The following is a 13,181-nucleotide window of genomic DNA, read 5'->3' as shown; positions in this document are numbered from 1 at the left end:
TTTGGTGGAGTCTTGAATCTCTTTTTTCCCCCAGTCTTTCTTCCATGCTATCTTCAAGAGAGTTAAGGACAGCCATGGTTATCGCCTACGGCCACATCACCTTGAAAGCGCCCGATCTCGTCTGATCTCGGAGGCTAAGCAGGGTCGGGCCTGGTTAGTACCTGGATGGGAGACCGCCTGGGAATACCAGGTGCTGTAGGCTTTTTTGTTTTGGTGGAGTCTTGAATCTCTTTTTTCCCCCAGTCTTTCTTCCATGCTATCTTCAAGAGAGTTAAGGACAGCCATGGTTATCGCCTACGGCCACATCACCTTGAAAGCGCCCGATCTCGTCTGATCTCGGAGGCTAAGCAGGGTCGGGCCTGGTTAGTACCTGGATGGGAGACCGCCTGGGAATACCAGGTGCTGTAGGCTTTTTTGTTTTGGTGGAGTCTTGAATCTCTTTTTTCCCCCAGTCTTTCTTCCATGCTATCTTCAAGAGAGTTAAGGACAGCCATGGTTATCGCCTACGGCCACATCACCTTGAAAGCGCCCGATCTCGTCTGATCTCGGAGGCTAAGCAGGGTCGGGCCTGGTTAGTACCTGGATGGGAGACCGCCTGGGAATACCAGGTGCTGTAGGCTTTTTTGTTTTGGTGGAGTCTTGAATCTCTTTTTTCCCCCAGTCTTTCTTCCATGCTATCTTCAAGAGAGTTAAGGACAGCCATGGTTATCGCCTACGGCCACATCACCTTGAAAGCGCCCGATCTCGTCTGATCTCGGAGGCTAAGCAGGGTCGGGCCTGGTTAGTACCTGGATGGGAGACCGCCTGGGAATACCAGGTGCTGTAGGCTTTTTTGTTTTGGTGGAGTCTTGAATCTCTTTTTTCCCCCAGTCTTTCTTCCATGCTATCTTCAAGAGAGTTAAGGACAGCCATGGTTATCGCCTACGGCCACATCACCTTGAAAGCGCCCGATCTCGTCTGATCTCGGAGGCTAAGCAGGGTCGGGCCTGGTTAGTACCTGGATGGGAGACCGCCTGGGAATACCAGGTGCTGTAGGCTTTTTTGTTTTGGTGGAGTCTTGAATCTCTTTTTTCCCCCAGTCTTTCTTCCATGCTATCTTCAAGAGAGTTAAGGACAGCCATGGTTATCGCCTACGGCCACATCACCTTGAAAGCGCCCGATCTCGTCTGATCTCGGAGGCTAAGCAGGGTCGGGCCTGGTTAGTACCTGGATGGGAGACCGCCTGGGAATACCAGGTGCTGTAGGCTTTTTTGTTTTGGTGGAGTCTTGAATCTCTTTTTTCCCCCAGTCTTTCTTCCATGCTATCTTCAAGAGAGTTAAGGACAGCCATGGTTATCGCCTACGGCCACATCACCTTGAAAGCGCCCGATCTCGTCTGATCTCGGAGGCTAAGCAGGGTCGGGCCTGGTTAGTACCTGGATGGGAGACCGCCTGGGAATACCAGGTGCTGTAGGCTTTTTTGTTTTGGTGGAGTCTTGAATCTCTTTTTTCCCCCAGTCTTTCTTCCATGCTATCTTCAAGAGAGTTAAGGACAGCCATGGTTATCGCCTACGGCCACATCACCTTGAAAGCGCCCGATCTCGTCTGATCTCGGAGGCTAAGCAGGGTCGGGCCTGGTTAGTACCTGGATGGGAGACCGCCTGGGAATACCAGGTGCTGTAGGCTTTTTTGTTTTGGTGGAGTCTTGAATCTCTTTTTTCCCCCAGTCTTTCTTCCATGCTATCTTCAAGAGAGTTAAGGACAGCCATGGTTATCGCCTACGGCCACATCACCTTGAAAGCGCCCGATCTCGTCTGATCTCGGAGGCTAAGCAGGGTCGGGCCTGGTTAGTACCTGGATGGGAGGACCGCCTGGGAATACCAGGTGCTGTAGGCTTTTTTGTTTTGGTGGAGTCTTGAATCTCTTTTTTCCCCCAGTCTTTCTTCCATGCTATCTTCAAGAGAGTTAAGGACAGCCATGGTATCGCCTACGGCCACATCACCTTGAAAGCGCCCGATCTCGTCTGATCTCGGAGGCTAAGCAGGGTCGGGCCTGGTTAGTACCTGGATGGGAGACCGCCTGGGAATACCAGGTGCTGTAGGCTTTTTTGTTTTGGTGGAGTCTTGAATCTCTTTTTTCCCCCAGTCTTTCTTCCATGCTATCTTCAAGAGAGTTAAGGACAGCCATGGTTATCGCCTACGGCCACATCACCTTGAAAAGCGCCCGATCTCGTCTGATCTCGGAGGCTAAGCAGGGTCGGGCCTGGTTAGTACCTGGATGGGAGACCGCCTGGGAATACCAGGTGCTGTAGGCATTTTTGTTTGGTGGAGTCTTGAATCTCTTTTTTCCCCCAGTCTTTCTTCCATGCTATCTTCAAGAGAGTTAAGGACAGCCATGGTTATCGCCTACGGCCACATCACCTTGAAAGCGCCCGATCTCGTCTGATCTCGGAGGCTAAGCAGGGTCGGGCCTGGTTTAGTACTTGGATGGGAGACCGCCTGGGAATACAGGTGCTGTAGGCTTTTTTGTTTTGGTGGAGTCTTGAATCTCTTTTTTCCCCCAGTCTTTCTTCCATGCTATCTTCAAGAGAGTTAAGGACAGCCATGGTTATCGCCTACGGCCACATCACCTTGAAAGCGCCCCGATCTCGTCTGATCTCGGAGGCTAAGCAGGGTCGGGCCTGGTTAGTACCTGGATGGGAGACCGCCTGGGAATACCAGGTGCTGTAGGCTTTTTTGTTTTGGTGGAGTCTTGAATCTCTTTTTTCCCCAGTCTTTCTTCCCATGCTATCTTCAAGAGAGTTAAGGACAGCCATGGTTATCGCCTACGGCCACATCACCTTGAAAGCGCCCGATCTCGTCTGATCTCGGAGGCTAAGCAGGGTCGGGGCCTGGTTAGTACCTGGATGGGAGACCGCCTGGGAATACCAGGTGCTGTAGGCTTTTTTGTTTTGGTGGAGTCTTGAATCTCTTTTTTCCCCCAGTCTTTCTTCCATGCTATCTTCAAGAGAGTTAAGGACAGCCATGGTTATCGCCTACGGCCACATCCCCTTGAAAGCGCCCGATCTCGTCTGATCTCGGAGGCTAAGCAGGGTCGGGCCTGGTTAGTACCTGGATGGGAGACCGCCTGGGAATACCAGGTGCTGTAGGCTTTTTTGTTTTGGTGGAGTCTTGAATCTCTTTTTTTCCCCCAGTCTTTCTTCCATGCTATCTTCAAGAGAGTTAAGGACAGCCATGGTTATCGCCTACGGCCACATCACCTTGAAAGCGCCCGATCTCGTCTGATCTCGGAGGCTAAGCAGGGTCGGGCCTGGTTAGTACCTGGATGGGAGACCGCCTGGGAATACCAGGTGCTGTAGGCTTTTTTGTTTTGGTGGAGTCTTGAATCTCTTTTTTCCCCCCAGTCTTTCTTCCATGCTATCTTCAAGAGAGTTAAGGACAGCCATGGTTATCGCCTACGGCCACATCACCTTGAAAGCGCCCGATCTCGTCTGATCTCGGAGGCTAAGCAGGGTCGGGCCTGGTTAGTACCTGGATGGGAGACCGCCTGGGAATACCAGGTGCTGTAGGCTTTTTTGTTTTGGTGGAGTCTTGAATCTCTTTTTTCCCCCAGTCTTTCTTCCATGCTATCTTCAAGAGAGTTAAGGACAGCCATGGTTATCGCCTACGGCCACATCACCTTGAAAGCGCCCGATCTCGTCTGATCTCGGAGGCTAAGCAGGGTCGGGCCTGGTTAGTACCTGGATGGGAGACCGCCTGGGAATACCAGGTGCTGTAGGCTTTTTTGTTTTGGTGGAGTCTTGAATCTCTTTTTTCCCCCAGTCTTTCTTCCATGCTATCTTCAAGAGAGTTAAGGACAGCCATGGTTATGCCTACGGCCACATCACCTTGAAAGCGCCCGATCTCGTCTGATCTCGGAGGCTAAGCAGGGTCGGGCCTGGTTAGTACCTGGATGGGAGACCGCCTGGGAATACCAGGTGCTGTAGGCTTTTTTGTTTTGGTGGAGTCTTGAATCTCTTTTTTTCCCCCAGTCTTTCTTCCATGCTATCTTCAAGAGAGTTAAGGACAGCCATGGTTATCGCCTACGGCCACATCACCTTGAAAGCGCCCGATCTCGTCTGATCTCGGAGGCTAAGCAGGGTCGGGCCTGGTTAGTACCTGGATGGGAGACCGCCTGGGAATACAGGTGCTGTAGGCTTTTTTGTTTTGGTGGAGTCTTGAATCTCTTTTTTCCCCCAGTCTTTCTTCCATGCTATCTTCAAGAGAGTTAAGGACAGCCATGGTTATCGCCTACGGCCACATCACCCTTGAAAGCGCCCGATCTCGTCTGATCTCGGAGGCTAAGCAGGGTCGGGCCTGGTTAGTACCTGGATGGGAGACCGCCTGGGAATACCAGGTGCTGTAGGCTTTTTTGTTTTGGTGGAGTCTTGAATCTCTTTTTTCCCCCAGTCTTTCTTCCATGCTATCTTCAAGAGAGTTAAGGACAGCCATGGTTATCGCCTACGGCCACATCACCTTGAAAGCGCCCGATCTCGTCTGATCTCGGAGGCTAAGCAGGGTCGGGCCTGGTTAGTACCTGGATGGGAGAACGCCTGGGAATACCAGGTGCTGTAGGCTTTTTTGTTTTGGTGGAGTCTTGAATCTCTTTTTTCCCCCAGTCTTTCTTCCATGCTATCTTCAAGAGAGTTAAGGACAGCCATGGTTATCGCCTACGGCCACATCACCTTGAAAGCGCCCGATCTCGTCTGATCTCGGAGGCTAAGCAGGGTCGGGCCTGGTTAGTACCTGGATGGGAGACCGCCTGGGAATACCAGGTGCTGTAGGCTTTTTTGTTTTGGTGGAGTCTTGAATCTCTTTTTTCCCCCAGTCTTTCTTCCATGCTATCTTCAAGAGAGTTAAGGACAGCCATGGTTATCGCCTACGGCCACATCACCTTGAAAGCGCCCGATCTCGTCTGATCTCGGAGGCTAAGCAGGGTCGGGCCTGGTTAGTACCTGGATGGGAGACCGCCTGGGAATACCAGGTGCTGTAGGCTTTTTTGTTTTGGTGGAGTCTTGAATCTCTTTTTTCCCCCCAGTCTTTCTTCCATGCTATCTTCAAGAGAGTTAAGGACAGCCATGGTTATCGCCTACGGCCACATCACCTTGAAGCCCCCCGATCTCGTCTGATCTCGGAGGCTAAGCAGGGTCGGGCCTGGTTAGTACCTGGATGGGAGACCGCCTGGGAATACCAGGTGCTGTAGGCTTTTTTGTTTTGGTGGAGTCTTGAATCTCTTTTTTCCCCAGTCTTTCTTCCATGCTATCTTCAAGAGAGTTAAGGACAGCCATGGTTATCGCCTACGGCCACATCACCTTGAAAGCGCCCGATCTCGTCTGATCTCGGAGGCTAAGCAGGGTCGGCCCTGGTTAGTACCTGGATGGGAGACCGCCTGGGAATACCAGGTGCTGTAGGCTTTTTTGTTTTGGTGGAGTCTTGAATCTCTTTTTTCCCCCAGTCTTTCTTCCATGCTATCTTCAAGAGAGTTAAGGACAGCCATGGTTATCGCCTACGGCCACATCACCTTGAAAGCGCCCGATCTCGTCTGATCTCGGAGGCTAAGCAGGGTCGGGCCTGGTTAGTACCTGGATGGGAGACCGCCTGGGAATACCAGGTGCTGTAGGCTTTTTTGTTTTGGTGGAGTCTTGAATCTCTTTTTTCCCCCAGTCTTTCTTCCATGCTATCTTCAAGAGAGTTAAGGACAGCCATGGTTATCGCCTACGGCCACATCACCTTGAAAGCGCCCGATCTCGTCTGATCTCGGAGGCTAAGCAGGGTCGGGCCTGGTTAGTACCTGGATGGGAGACCGCCTGGGAATACCAGGTGCTGTAGGCTTTTTTGTTTTGGTGGAGTCTTGAATCTCTTTTTTCCCCCAGTCTTTCTTCCATGCTATCTTCAAGAGAGTTAAGGACAGCCATGGTTATCGCCTACGGCCACATCACCTTGAAAGCGCCCGATCTCGTCTGATCTCGGAGGCTAAGCAGGGTCGGGCCTGGTTAGTACCTGGATGGGAGACCGCCTGGGAATACCAGGTGCTGTAGGCTTTTTTGTTTTGGTGGAGTCTTGAATCTCTTTTTTCCCCCAGTCTTTCTTCCATGCTATCTTCAAGAGAGTTAAGGACAGCCATGGTTATCGCCTACGGCCACATCACCTTGAAAGCGCCCGATCTCGTCTGATCTCGGAGGCTAAGCAGGGTCGGGCCTGGTTAGTACCTGGATGGGAGACCGCCTGGGAATACCAGGTGCTGTAGGCTTTTTTGTTTTGGTGGAGTCTTGAATCTCTTTTTTCCCCCAGTCTTTCTTCCATGCTATCTTCAAGAGAGTTAAGGACAGCCATGGTTATCGCCTACGGCCACATCACCTTGAAAGCGCCCGATCTCGTCTGATCTCGGAGGCTAAGCAGGGTCGGGCCTGGTTAGTACCTGGATGGGAGACCGCCTGGGAATACCAGGTGCTGTAGGCTTTTTTGTTTTGGTGGAGTCTTGAATCTCTTTTTTCCCCCAGTCTTTCTTCCATGCTATCTTCAAGAGAGTTAAGGACAGCCATGGTTATCGCCTACGGCCACATCACCTTGAAAGCGCCCGATCTCGTCTGATCTCGGAGGCTAAGCAGGGTCGGGCCTGGTTAGTACCTGGATGGGAGACCGCCTGGGAATACCAGGTGCTGTAGGCTTTTTTGTTTTGGTGGAGTCTTGAATCTCTTTTTTCCCCCAGTCTTTCTTCCATGCTATCTTCAAGAGAGTTAAGGACAGCCATGGTTATCGCCTACGGCCACATCACCTTGAAAGCGCCCGATCTCGTCTGATCTCGGAGGCTAAGCAGGGTCGGGCCTGGTTAGTACCTGGATGGGAGACCGCCTGGGAATACCAGGTGCTGTAGGCTTTTTTTGTTTTGGTGGAGTCTTGAATCTCTTTTTTCCCCCAGTCTTTCTTCCATGCTATCTTCAAGAGAGTTAAGGACAGCCATGGTTATCGCCTACGGCCACATCACCTTGAAAGCGCCCGATCTCGTCTGATCTCGGAGGCTAAGCAGGGTCGGGCCTGGTTAGTACCTGGATGGGAGACCGCCTGGGAATACCAGGTGCTGTAGGCTTTTTTGTTTTGGTGGAGTCTTGAATCTCTTTTTTCCCCCAGTCTTTCTTCCATGCTATCTTCAAGAGAGTTAAGGACAGCCATGGTTATCGCCTACGGCCACATCACCTTGAAAGCGCCCGATCTCGTCTGATCTCGGAGGCTAAGCAGGGTCGGGCCTGGTTAGTACCTGGATGGGAGACCGCCTGGGAATACCAGGTGCTGTAGGCTTTTTTGTTTTGGTGGAGTCTTGAATCTCTTTTTTCCCCCAGTCTTTCTTCCATGCTATCTTCAAGAGAGTTAAGGACAGCCATGGTTATCGCCTACGGCCACATCACCTTGAAAGCGCCCGATCTCGTCTGATCTCGGAGGCTAAGCAGGGTCGGGCCTGGTTAGTACCTGGATGGGAGACCGCCTGGGAATACCAGGTGCTGTAGGCTTTTTTGTTTTGGTGGAGTCTTGAATCTCTTTTTTCCCCCCAGTCTTTCTTCCATGCTATCTTCAAGAGAGTTAAGGACAGCCATGGTTATCGCCTACGGCCACATCACCTTGAAAGCGCCCGATCTCGTCTGATCTCGGAGGCTAAGCAGGGTCGGGCCTGGTTAGTACCTGGATGGGAGACCGCCTGGGAATACCAGGTGCTGTAGGCTTTTTTGTTTTGGTGGAGTCTTGAATCTCTTTTTTCCCCCAGTCTTTCTTCCATGCTATCTTCAAGAGAGTTAAGGACAGCCATGGTTATCGCCTACGGCCACATCACCTTGAAAGCGCCCGATCTCGTCTGATCTCGGAGGCTAAGCAGGGTCGGGCCTGGTTAGTACCTGGATGGGAGACCGCCTGGGAATACCAGGTGCTGTAGGCTTTTTTGTTTTGGTGGAGTCTTGAATCTCTTTTTTCCCCCAGTCTTTCTTCCATGCTATCTTCAAGAGAGTTAAGGACAGCCATGGTTATCGCCTACGGCCACATCACCTTGAAAGCGCCCGATCTCGTCTGATCTCGGAGGCTAAGCAGGGTCGGGCCTGGTTAGTACCTGGATGGGAGACCGCCTGGGAATACCAGGTGCTGTAGGCTTTTTTGTTTTGGTGGAGTCTTGAATCTCTTTTTTTCCCCCAGTCTTTCTTCCATGCTATCTTCAAGAGAGTTAAGGACAGCCATGGTTATCGCCTACGGCCACATCACCTTGAAAGCGCCCGATCTCGTCTGATCTCGGAGGCTAAGCAGGGTCGGGCCTGGTTAGTACCTGGATGGGAGACCGCCTGGGAATACCAGGTGCTGTAGGCTTTTTTGTTTTGGTGGAGTCTTGAATCTCTTTTTTCCCCCCAGTCTTTCTTCCATGCTATCTTCAAGAGAGTTAAGGACAGCCATGGTTATCGCCTACGGCCACATCACCTTGAAAGCGCCCGATCTCGTCTGATCTCGGAGGCTAAGCAGGGTCGGGCCTGGTTAGTACCTGGATGGGAGACCGCCTGGGAATACCAGGTGCTGTAGGCTTTTTTGTTTTGGTGGAGTCTTGAATCTCTTTTTTCCCCCAGTCTTTCTTCCATGCTATCTTCAAGAGAGTTAAGGACAGCCATGGTTATCGCCTACGGCCACATCACCTTGAAAGCGCCCGATCTCGTCTGATCTCGGAGGCTAAGCAGGGTCGGGCCTGGTTAGTACCTGGATGGGAGACCGCCTGGGAATACCAGGTGCTGTAGGCTTTTTTGTTTTGGTGGAGTCTTGAATCTCTTTTTTCCCCCAGTCTTTCTTCCATGCTATCTTCAAGAGAGTTAAGGACAGCCATGGTTATCGCCTACGGCCACATCACCTTGAAAGCGCCCGATCTCGTCTGATCTCGGAGGCTAAGCAGGGTCGGGCCTGGTTAGTACCTGGATGGGAGACCGCCTGGGAATACCAGGTGCTGTAGGTTTTTTGTTTTGGTGGAGTCTTGAATCTCTTTTTTCCCCCAGTCTTTCTTCCATGCTATCTTCAAGAGAGTTAAGGACAGCCATGGTTATCGCCTACGGCCACATCACCTTGAAAGCGCCCGATCTCGTCTGATCTCGGAGGCTAAGCAGGGTCGGGCTGGTTAGTACCTGGATGGGAGACCGCTGGGAATACAGGTGCTGTAGGCTTTTTTGTTTTGGTGGAGTCTTGAATCTCTTTTTTCCCCCAGTCTTTCTTCCATGCTATCTTCAAGAGAGTTAAGGACAGCCATGGTTATCGCCTACGGCACATCACCTTGAAAGCGGCCGATCTCGTCTGATCTCGGAGGCTAAGCAGGGTCGGGCCTGGTTAGTACCTGGATGGGAGACCGCCTGGGAATACCAGGTGCTGTAGGCTTTTTTGTTTTGGTGGAGTCTTGAATCTCTTTTTTCCCCCAGTCTTTCTTCCATGCTATCTTCAAGAGAGTTAAGGACAGCCATGGTTATCGCCTACGGCCACATCACCTTGAAAGCGCCCGATCTCGTCTGATCTCGGAGGCTAAGCAGGGTCGGGCTGGTTAGTACCTGGATGGGAGACCGCCTGGGAATACCAGGTGCTGTAGGCTTTTTTGTTTTGGTGGAGTCTTGAATCTCTTTTTTCCCCCAGTCTTTCTTCCATGCTATCTTCAAGAGAGTTAAGGACAGCCATGGTTATCGCCTACGGCCACATCACCTTGAAAGCGCCGATCTCGTCTGATCTCGGAGGCTAAGCAGGGTCGGGCCTGGTTAGTACCTGGATGGGAGACCGCCTGGGAATACCAGGTGCTGTAGGCTTTTTTGTTTTGGTGGAGTCTTGAATCTCTTTTTTCCCCCAGTCTTTCTTCCATGCTATCTTCAAGAGAGTTAAGGACAGCCATGGTTATCGCCTACGGCCACATCACTTTGAAAGCGCCCGATCTCGTCTGATCTCGGAGGCTAAGCAGGGTCGGGCCTGGTTAGTACCTGGATGGGAGACCGCCTGGGAATACCAGGTGCTGTAGGCTTTTTTGTTTTGGTGGAGTCTTGAATCTCTTTTTTCCCCCAGTCTTTCTTCCATGCTATCTTCAAGAGAGTTAAGGACAGCCATGGTTATCGCCTACGGCCACATCACCTTGAAAGCGCCCGATCTCGTCTGATCTCGGAGGCTAAGCAGGGTCGGGCCTGGTTAGTACCTGGATGGGAGACCGCCTGGGAATACCAGGTGCTGTAGGCTTTTTTGTTTTGGTGGAGTCTTGAATCTCTTTTTTTCCCCCAGTCTTTCTTCCATGCTATCTTCAAGAGAGTTAAGGACAGCCATGGTTATCGCCTACGGCCACATCACCTTGAAAGCGCCCGATCTCGTCTGATCTCGGAGGCTAAGCAGGGTCGGGCCTGGTTAGTACCTGGATGGGAGAACGCCTGGGAATACCAGGTGCTGTAGGCTTTTTTGTTTTGGTGGAGTCTTGAATCTCTTTTTTCCCCCAGTCTTTCTTCCATGCTATCTTCAAGAGAGTTAAGGACAGCCATGGTTATCGCCTACGGCCACATCACCTTGAAAGCGCCCGATCTCGTCTGATCTCGGAGGCTAAGCAGGGTCGGGCCTGGTTAGTACCTGGATGGGAGACCGCCTGGGAATACCAGGTGCTGTAGGCTTTTTTGTTTTGGTGGAGTCTTGAATCTCTTTTTTCCCCCAGTCTTTCTTCCATGCTATCTTCAAGAGAGTTAAGGACAGCCATGGTTATCGCCTACGGCCACATCACCTTGAAAGCGCCCGATCTCGTCTGATCTCGGAGGCTAAGCAGGGTCGGGCCTGGTTAGTACCTGGATGGGAGACGCCTGGGAATACCAGGTGCTGTAGGCTTTTTTGTTTTGGTGGAGTCTTGAATCTCTTTTTTCCCCCAGTCTTTCTTCCATGCTATCTTCAAGAGAGTTAAGGACAGCCATGGTTATCGCCTACGGCCACATCACCTTGAAAGCGCCCGATCTCGTCTGATCTCGGAGGCTAAGCAGGGTCGGGCCTGGTTAGTACCTGGATGGGAGACCGCCTGGGAATACCAGGTGCTGTAGGCTTTTTTGTTTTGGTGGAGTCTTGAATCTCTTTTTTCCCCCAGTCTTTCTTCCATGCTATCTTCAAGAGAGTTAAGGACAGCCATGGTTATCGCCTACGGCCACATCACCTTGAAAGCGCCCGATCTCGTCTGATCTCGGAGGCTAAGCAGGGTCGGGCCTGGTTAGTACCTGGATGGGAGACCGCCTGGGAATACCAGGTGCTGTAGGCTTTTTTAGTTTTGGTGGAGTCTTGAATCTCTTTTTTCCCCCAGTCTTTCTTCCATGCTATCTTCAAGAGAGTTAAGGACAGCCATGGTTATCGCCTACGGCCACATCACCTTGAAAGCGCCCGATCTGTCTGATCTCGGAGGCTAAGCAGGGTCGGGCCTGGTTAGTACCTGGATGGGAGACCGCCTGGGAATACCAGGTGCTGTAGGCTTTTTTGTTTTGGTGGAGTCTTGAATCTCTTTTTTCCCCCAGTCTTTCTTCCATGCTATCTTCAAGAGAGTTAAGGACAGCCATGGTTATCGCCTACGGCCACATCACCTTGAAAGCGCCCGATCTCGTCTGATCTCGGAGGCTAAGCAGGGTCGGGCCTGGTTAGTACCTGGATGGGAGACCGCCTGGGAATACCAGGTGCTGTAGGCTTTTTTGTTTTGGTGGAGTCTTGAATCTCTTTTTTCCCCCAGTCTTTCTTCCATGCTATCTTCAAGAGAGTTAAGGACAGCCATGGTTATCGCCTACGGCCACATCACCTTGAAAGCGCCCGATCTCGTCTGATCTCGGAGGCTAAGCAGGGTCGGGCCTGGTTAGTACCTGGATGGGAGACCGCCTGGGAATACCAGGTGCTGTAGGCTTTTTTGTTTTGGTGGAGTCTTGAATCTCTTTTTTCCCCCAGTCTTTCTTCCATGCTATCTTCAAGAGAGTTAAGGACAGCCATGGTTATCGCCTACGGCCACATCACCTTGAAAGCGCCGGATCTCGGAGGCTAAGCAGGGTCGGGCCTGGTTAGTACCTGGATGGGGAGACCGCCTGGGAATACCAGGTGCTGTAGGCTTTTTTGTTTTGGTGGAGTCTTGAATCTCTTTTTTCCCCCCAGTCTTTCTTCCATGCTATCTTCAAGAGAGTTAAGGACAGCCATGGTTATCGCCTACGGCCACATCACCTTGAAAGCGCCCGATCTCGTCTGATCTCGGAGGCTAAGCAGGGTCGGGCCTGGTTAGTACCTGGATGGGAGACCGCCTGGGAATACCAGGTGCTGTAGGCTTTTTTGTTTTGGTGGAGTCTTGAATCTCTTTTTTCCCCCAGTCTTTCTTCCATGCTATCTTCAAGAGAGTTAAGGACAGCCATGGTTATCGCCTACGGCCACATCACCTTGAAAGCGCCCGATCTCGTCTGATCTCGGAGGCTAAGCAGGGTCGGGCCTGGTTAGTACCTGGATGGGAGACCGCCTGGGAATACCAGGTGCTGTAGGCTTTTTTGTTTTGGTGGAGTCTTGAATCTCTTTTTTCCCCCAGTCTTTCTTCCATGCTATCTTCAAGAGAGTTAAGGACAGCCATGGTTATCGCCTACGGCCACATCACCTTGAAAGCGCCCGATCTCGTCTGATCTCGGAGGCTAAGCAGGGTCGGGCCTGGTTAGTACCTGGATGGGAGACCGCCTGGGAATACCAGGTGCTGTAGGCTTTTTTGTTTTGGTGGAGTCTTGAATCTCTTTTTTCCCCCAGTCTTTCTTCCATGCTATCTTCAAGAGAGTTAAGGACAGCCATGGTTATCGCCTACGGCCACATCACCTTGAAAGCGCCGATCTCGTCTGATCTCGGAGGCTAAGCAGGGTCGGGGCCTGGTTAGTACCTGGATGGGAGACCGCCTGGGAATACCAGGTGCTGTAGGCTTTTTTGTTTTGGTGGAGTCTTGAATCTCTTTTTTCCCCCAGTCTTTCTTCCATGCTATCTTCAAGAGAGTTAAGGACAGCCATGGTTATCGCCTACGGCCACATCACCTTGAAAGCGCCCGATCTCGTCTGATCTCGGAGGCTAAGCAGGGTCGGGCCTGGTTAGTACCTGGATGGGAGACCGCCTGGGAATACCAGGTGCTGTAGGCTTTTTTGTTTTGGTGGAGTCTTGAATCTC

At 51.6% G+C, this 13,181-nt stretch overlaps 59 non-coding genes and 4 pseudogenes across 59 annotated transcripts; all 63 read left to right on the top strand.

The window, feature by feature from the left end:
* The first annotated feature begins 83 nt into the window (after positions 1-83).
* Positions 84-202, top strand: LOC120911211. Its single transcript, XR_005742001.1, has one exon. It is a non-coding gene; the product is annotated as a 5S ribosomal RNA (ribosomal RNA).
* A 90-nt stretch (positions 203-292) lies between these two features.
* LOC120911210 lies at positions 293-411 on the top strand. Its single transcript, XR_005742000.1, has one exon. It is a non-coding gene; the product is annotated as a 5S ribosomal RNA (ribosomal RNA).
* A 90-nt stretch (positions 412-501) lies between these two features.
* On the top strand, positions 502-620 carry LOC120911209. Its single transcript, XR_005741999.1, has one exon. It is a non-coding gene; the product is annotated as a 5S ribosomal RNA (ribosomal RNA).
* A 90-nt stretch (positions 621-710) lies between these two features.
* Positions 711-829, top strand: LOC120911208. The gene has a single exon (XR_005741998.1). It is a non-coding gene; the product is annotated as a 5S ribosomal RNA (ribosomal RNA).
* Positions 830-919: 90 nt separating this feature from the next.
* LOC120911206 lies at positions 920-1,038 on the top strand. Its single transcript, XR_005741996.1, has one exon. It is a non-coding gene; the product is annotated as a 5S ribosomal RNA (ribosomal RNA).
* Positions 1,039-1,128: 90 nt separating this feature from the next.
* On the top strand, positions 1,129-1,247 carry LOC120911204. Its single transcript, XR_005741995.1, has one exon. It is a non-coding gene; the product is annotated as a 5S ribosomal RNA (ribosomal RNA).
* Positions 1,248-1,337: 90 nt separating this feature from the next.
* LOC120911203 lies at positions 1,338-1,456 on the top strand. The gene has a single exon (XR_005741994.1). It is a non-coding gene; the product is annotated as a 5S ribosomal RNA (ribosomal RNA).
* Positions 1,457-1,546: 90 nt separating this feature from the next.
* On the top strand, positions 1,547-1,665 carry LOC120911202. The gene has a single exon (XR_005741993.1). It is a non-coding gene; the product is annotated as a 5S ribosomal RNA (ribosomal RNA).
* A 90-nt stretch (positions 1,666-1,755) lies between these two features.
* On the top strand, positions 1,756-1,875 carry LOC120912234. Its single transcript, XR_005742989.1, has one exon. It is a non-coding gene; the product is annotated as a 5S ribosomal RNA (ribosomal RNA).
* Positions 1,876-1,964: 89 nt separating this feature from the next.
* On the top strand, positions 1,965-2,083 carry LOC120911201. Its single transcript, XR_005741992.1, has one exon. It is a non-coding gene; the product is annotated as a 5S ribosomal RNA (ribosomal RNA).
* Positions 2,084-2,173: 90 nt separating this feature from the next.
* LOC120912130 lies at positions 2,174-2,293 on the top strand. The gene has a single exon (XR_005742890.1). It is a non-coding gene; the product is annotated as a 5S ribosomal RNA (ribosomal RNA).
* Positions 2,294-2,382: 89 nt separating this feature from the next.
* LOC120912193 lies at positions 2,383-2,501 on the top strand. Its single transcript, XR_005742949.1, has one exon. It is a non-coding gene; the product is annotated as a 5S ribosomal RNA (ribosomal RNA).
* Positions 2,502-2,591: 90 nt separating this feature from the next.
* Positions 2,592-2,711, top strand: LOC120912054. The gene has a single exon (XR_005742816.1). It is a non-coding gene; the product is annotated as a 5S ribosomal RNA (ribosomal RNA).
* A 90-nt stretch (positions 2,712-2,801) lies between these two features.
* LOC120912080 lies at positions 2,802-2,921 on the top strand. The gene has a single exon (XR_005742841.1). It is a non-coding gene; the product is annotated as a 5S ribosomal RNA (ribosomal RNA).
* A 90-nt stretch (positions 2,922-3,011) lies between these two features.
* On the top strand, positions 3,012-3,130 carry LOC120911909. Its single transcript, XR_005742678.1, has one exon. It is a non-coding gene; the product is annotated as a 5S ribosomal RNA (ribosomal RNA).
* Positions 3,131-3,221: 91 nt separating this feature from the next.
* On the top strand, positions 3,222-3,340 carry LOC120911200. The gene has a single exon (XR_005741991.1). It is a non-coding gene; the product is annotated as a 5S ribosomal RNA (ribosomal RNA).
* Positions 3,341-3,431: 91 nt separating this feature from the next.
* LOC120911198 lies at positions 3,432-3,550 on the top strand. Its single transcript, XR_005741990.1, has one exon. It is a non-coding gene; the product is annotated as a 5S ribosomal RNA (ribosomal RNA).
* Positions 3,551-3,640: 90 nt separating this feature from the next.
* On the top strand, positions 3,641-3,759 carry LOC120911197. Its single transcript, XR_005741989.1, has one exon. It is a non-coding gene; the product is annotated as a 5S ribosomal RNA (ribosomal RNA).
* An 89-nt stretch (positions 3,760-3,848) lies between these two features.
* On the top strand, positions 3,849-3,967 carry LOC120911196. Its single transcript, XR_005741988.1, has one exon. It is a non-coding gene; the product is annotated as a 5S ribosomal RNA (ribosomal RNA).
* Positions 3,968-4,058: 91 nt separating this feature from the next.
* Positions 4,059-4,176, top strand: LOC120912047. Its single transcript, XR_005742810.1, has one exon. It is a non-coding gene; the product is annotated as a 5S ribosomal RNA (ribosomal RNA).
* A 90-nt stretch (positions 4,177-4,266) lies between these two features.
* Positions 4,267-4,386, top strand: LOC120912038. The gene has a single exon (XR_005742801.1). It is a non-coding gene; the product is annotated as a 5S ribosomal RNA (ribosomal RNA).
* A 90-nt stretch (positions 4,387-4,476) lies between these two features.
* LOC120912145 lies at positions 4,477-4,595 on the top strand. The gene has a single exon (XR_005742904.1). It is a non-coding gene; the product is annotated as a 5S ribosomal RNA (ribosomal RNA).
* Positions 4,596-4,685: 90 nt separating this feature from the next.
* Positions 4,686-4,804, top strand: LOC120911195. Its single transcript, XR_005741987.1, has one exon. It is a non-coding gene; the product is annotated as a 5S ribosomal RNA (ribosomal RNA).
* Positions 4,805-4,894: 90 nt separating this feature from the next.
* Positions 4,895-5,013, top strand: LOC120911193. Its single transcript, XR_005741985.1, has one exon. It is a non-coding gene; the product is annotated as a 5S ribosomal RNA (ribosomal RNA).
* Positions 5,014-5,104: 91 nt separating this feature from the next.
* On the top strand, positions 5,105-5,223 carry LOC120912154. Its single transcript, XR_005742912.1, has one exon. It is a non-coding gene; the product is annotated as a 5S ribosomal RNA (ribosomal RNA).
* Positions 5,224-5,312: 89 nt separating this feature from the next.
* LOC120912075 lies at positions 5,313-5,431 on the top strand. The gene has a single exon (XR_005742836.1). It is a non-coding gene; the product is annotated as a 5S ribosomal RNA (ribosomal RNA).
* Positions 5,432-5,521: 90 nt separating this feature from the next.
* Positions 5,522-5,640, top strand: LOC120911192. The gene has a single exon (XR_005741984.1). It is a non-coding gene; the product is annotated as a 5S ribosomal RNA (ribosomal RNA).
* A 90-nt stretch (positions 5,641-5,730) lies between these two features.
* LOC120911191 lies at positions 5,731-5,849 on the top strand. Its single transcript, XR_005741983.1, has one exon. It is a non-coding gene; the product is annotated as a 5S ribosomal RNA (ribosomal RNA).
* A 90-nt stretch (positions 5,850-5,939) lies between these two features.
* On the top strand, positions 5,940-6,058 carry LOC120911190. Its single transcript, XR_005741982.1, has one exon. It is a non-coding gene; the product is annotated as a 5S ribosomal RNA (ribosomal RNA).
* Positions 6,059-6,148: 90 nt separating this feature from the next.
* Positions 6,149-6,267, top strand: LOC120911189. The gene has a single exon (XR_005741981.1). It is a non-coding gene; the product is annotated as a 5S ribosomal RNA (ribosomal RNA).
* Positions 6,268-6,357: 90 nt separating this feature from the next.
* LOC120911188 lies at positions 6,358-6,476 on the top strand. Its single transcript, XR_005741980.1, has one exon. It is a non-coding gene; the product is annotated as a 5S ribosomal RNA (ribosomal RNA).
* A 90-nt stretch (positions 6,477-6,566) lies between these two features.
* LOC120911187 lies at positions 6,567-6,685 on the top strand. Its single transcript, XR_005741979.1, has one exon. It is a non-coding gene; the product is annotated as a 5S ribosomal RNA (ribosomal RNA).
* A 90-nt stretch (positions 6,686-6,775) lies between these two features.
* LOC120911186 lies at positions 6,776-6,894 on the top strand. Its single transcript, XR_005741978.1, has one exon. It is a non-coding gene; the product is annotated as a 5S ribosomal RNA (ribosomal RNA).
* Positions 6,895-6,985: 91 nt separating this feature from the next.
* On the top strand, positions 6,986-7,104 carry LOC120911185. The gene has a single exon (XR_005741977.1). It is a non-coding gene; the product is annotated as a 5S ribosomal RNA (ribosomal RNA).
* Positions 7,105-7,194: 90 nt separating this feature from the next.
* LOC120911184 lies at positions 7,195-7,313 on the top strand. Its single transcript, XR_005741976.1, has one exon. It is a non-coding gene; the product is annotated as a 5S ribosomal RNA (ribosomal RNA).
* A 90-nt stretch (positions 7,314-7,403) lies between these two features.
* Positions 7,404-7,522, top strand: LOC120911181. The gene has a single exon (XR_005741974.1). It is a non-coding gene; the product is annotated as a 5S ribosomal RNA (ribosomal RNA).
* Positions 7,523-7,613: 91 nt separating this feature from the next.
* LOC120911180 lies at positions 7,614-7,732 on the top strand. The gene has a single exon (XR_005741973.1). It is a non-coding gene; the product is annotated as a 5S ribosomal RNA (ribosomal RNA).
* A 90-nt stretch (positions 7,733-7,822) lies between these two features.
* Positions 7,823-7,941, top strand: LOC120911179. Its single transcript, XR_005741972.1, has one exon. It is a non-coding gene; the product is annotated as a 5S ribosomal RNA (ribosomal RNA).
* Positions 7,942-8,031: 90 nt separating this feature from the next.
* LOC120911178 lies at positions 8,032-8,150 on the top strand. Its single transcript, XR_005741971.1, has one exon. It is a non-coding gene; the product is annotated as a 5S ribosomal RNA (ribosomal RNA).
* Positions 8,151-8,241: 91 nt separating this feature from the next.
* Positions 8,242-8,360, top strand: LOC120911177. Its single transcript, XR_005741970.1, has one exon. It is a non-coding gene; the product is annotated as a 5S ribosomal RNA (ribosomal RNA).
* A 91-nt stretch (positions 8,361-8,451) lies between these two features.
* On the top strand, positions 8,452-8,570 carry LOC120911176. The gene has a single exon (XR_005741969.1). It is a non-coding gene; the product is annotated as a 5S ribosomal RNA (ribosomal RNA).
* A 90-nt stretch (positions 8,571-8,660) lies between these two features.
* Positions 8,661-8,779, top strand: LOC120911175. The gene has a single exon (XR_005741968.1). It is a non-coding gene; the product is annotated as a 5S ribosomal RNA (ribosomal RNA).
* Positions 8,780-8,869: 90 nt separating this feature from the next.
* On the top strand, positions 8,870-8,988 carry LOC120911937. Its single transcript, XR_005742704.1, has one exon. It is a non-coding gene; the product is annotated as a 5S ribosomal RNA (ribosomal RNA).
* Positions 8,989-9,077: 89 nt separating this feature from the next.
* LOC120912348 lies at positions 9,078-9,193 on the top strand (annotated as a pseudogene).
* A 90-nt stretch (positions 9,194-9,283) lies between these two features.
* On the top strand, positions 9,284-9,401 carry LOC120912321 (annotated as a pseudogene).
* A 90-nt stretch (positions 9,402-9,491) lies between these two features.
* LOC120912246 lies at positions 9,492-9,609 on the top strand. Its single transcript, XR_005743001.1, has one exon. It is a non-coding gene; the product is annotated as a 5S ribosomal RNA (ribosomal RNA).
* A 90-nt stretch (positions 9,610-9,699) lies between these two features.
* LOC120912208 lies at positions 9,700-9,817 on the top strand. The gene has a single exon (XR_005742964.1). It is a non-coding gene; the product is annotated as a 5S ribosomal RNA (ribosomal RNA).
* A 90-nt stretch (positions 9,818-9,907) lies between these two features.
* LOC120911920 lies at positions 9,908-10,026 on the top strand. The gene has a single exon (XR_005742688.1). It is a non-coding gene; the product is annotated as a 5S ribosomal RNA (ribosomal RNA).
* Positions 10,027-10,116: 90 nt separating this feature from the next.
* On the top strand, positions 10,117-10,235 carry LOC120911174. Its single transcript, XR_005741967.1, has one exon. It is a non-coding gene; the product is annotated as a 5S ribosomal RNA (ribosomal RNA).
* Positions 10,236-10,326: 91 nt separating this feature from the next.
* Positions 10,327-10,445, top strand: LOC120912144. Its single transcript, XR_005742903.1, has one exon. It is a non-coding gene; the product is annotated as a 5S ribosomal RNA (ribosomal RNA).
* Positions 10,446-10,535: 90 nt separating this feature from the next.
* Positions 10,536-10,654, top strand: LOC120911173. The gene has a single exon (XR_005741966.1). It is a non-coding gene; the product is annotated as a 5S ribosomal RNA (ribosomal RNA).
* Positions 10,655-10,744: 90 nt separating this feature from the next.
* On the top strand, positions 10,745-10,862 carry LOC120912259. The gene has a single exon (XR_005743014.1). It is a non-coding gene; the product is annotated as a 5S ribosomal RNA (ribosomal RNA).
* A 90-nt stretch (positions 10,863-10,952) lies between these two features.
* Positions 10,953-11,071, top strand: LOC120911172. Its single transcript, XR_005741965.1, has one exon. It is a non-coding gene; the product is annotated as a 5S ribosomal RNA (ribosomal RNA).
* Positions 11,072-11,161: 90 nt separating this feature from the next.
* Positions 11,162-11,280, top strand: LOC120911170. The gene has a single exon (XR_005741963.1). It is a non-coding gene; the product is annotated as a 5S ribosomal RNA (ribosomal RNA).
* A 91-nt stretch (positions 11,281-11,371) lies between these two features.
* Positions 11,372-11,489, top strand: LOC120912277. Its single transcript, XR_005743032.1, has one exon. It is a non-coding gene; the product is annotated as a 5S ribosomal RNA (ribosomal RNA).
* A 90-nt stretch (positions 11,490-11,579) lies between these two features.
* Positions 11,580-11,698, top strand: LOC120911169. Its single transcript, XR_005741962.1, has one exon. It is a non-coding gene; the product is annotated as a 5S ribosomal RNA (ribosomal RNA).
* Positions 11,699-11,788: 90 nt separating this feature from the next.
* LOC120911168 lies at positions 11,789-11,907 on the top strand. The gene has a single exon (XR_005741961.1). It is a non-coding gene; the product is annotated as a 5S ribosomal RNA (ribosomal RNA).
* A 90-nt stretch (positions 11,908-11,997) lies between these two features.
* On the top strand, positions 11,998-12,107 carry LOC120912424 (annotated as a pseudogene).
* Positions 12,108-12,198: 91 nt separating this feature from the next.
* Positions 12,199-12,317, top strand: LOC120911167. The gene has a single exon (XR_005741960.1). It is a non-coding gene; the product is annotated as a 5S ribosomal RNA (ribosomal RNA).
* Positions 12,318-12,407: 90 nt separating this feature from the next.
* Positions 12,408-12,526, top strand: LOC120911166. The gene has a single exon (XR_005741959.1). It is a non-coding gene; the product is annotated as a 5S ribosomal RNA (ribosomal RNA).
* Positions 12,527-12,616: 90 nt separating this feature from the next.
* Positions 12,617-12,735, top strand: LOC120911164. The gene has a single exon (XR_005741957.1). It is a non-coding gene; the product is annotated as a 5S ribosomal RNA (ribosomal RNA).
* Positions 12,736-12,825: 90 nt separating this feature from the next.
* Positions 12,826-12,944, top strand: LOC120912313 (annotated as a pseudogene).
* A 90-nt stretch (positions 12,945-13,034) lies between these two features.
* On the top strand, positions 13,035-13,153 carry LOC120911163. The gene has a single exon (XR_005741956.1). It is a non-coding gene; the product is annotated as a 5S ribosomal RNA (ribosomal RNA).
* The last annotated feature ends 28 nt before the right edge of the window (positions 13,154-13,181 follow it).

Source organism: Rana temporaria, chromosome 8, assembly GCF_905171775.1.
Source record: "Rana temporaria chromosome 8, aRanTem1.1, whole genome shotgun sequence".
Classification (NCBI taxonomy): domain Eukaryota; kingdom Metazoa; phylum Chordata; class Amphibia; order Anura; family Ranidae; genus Rana; species Rana temporaria.
Note: the sequence above shows the minus strand (reverse complement) of the source record. Positions and strands in the feature narration are given on the sequence as shown.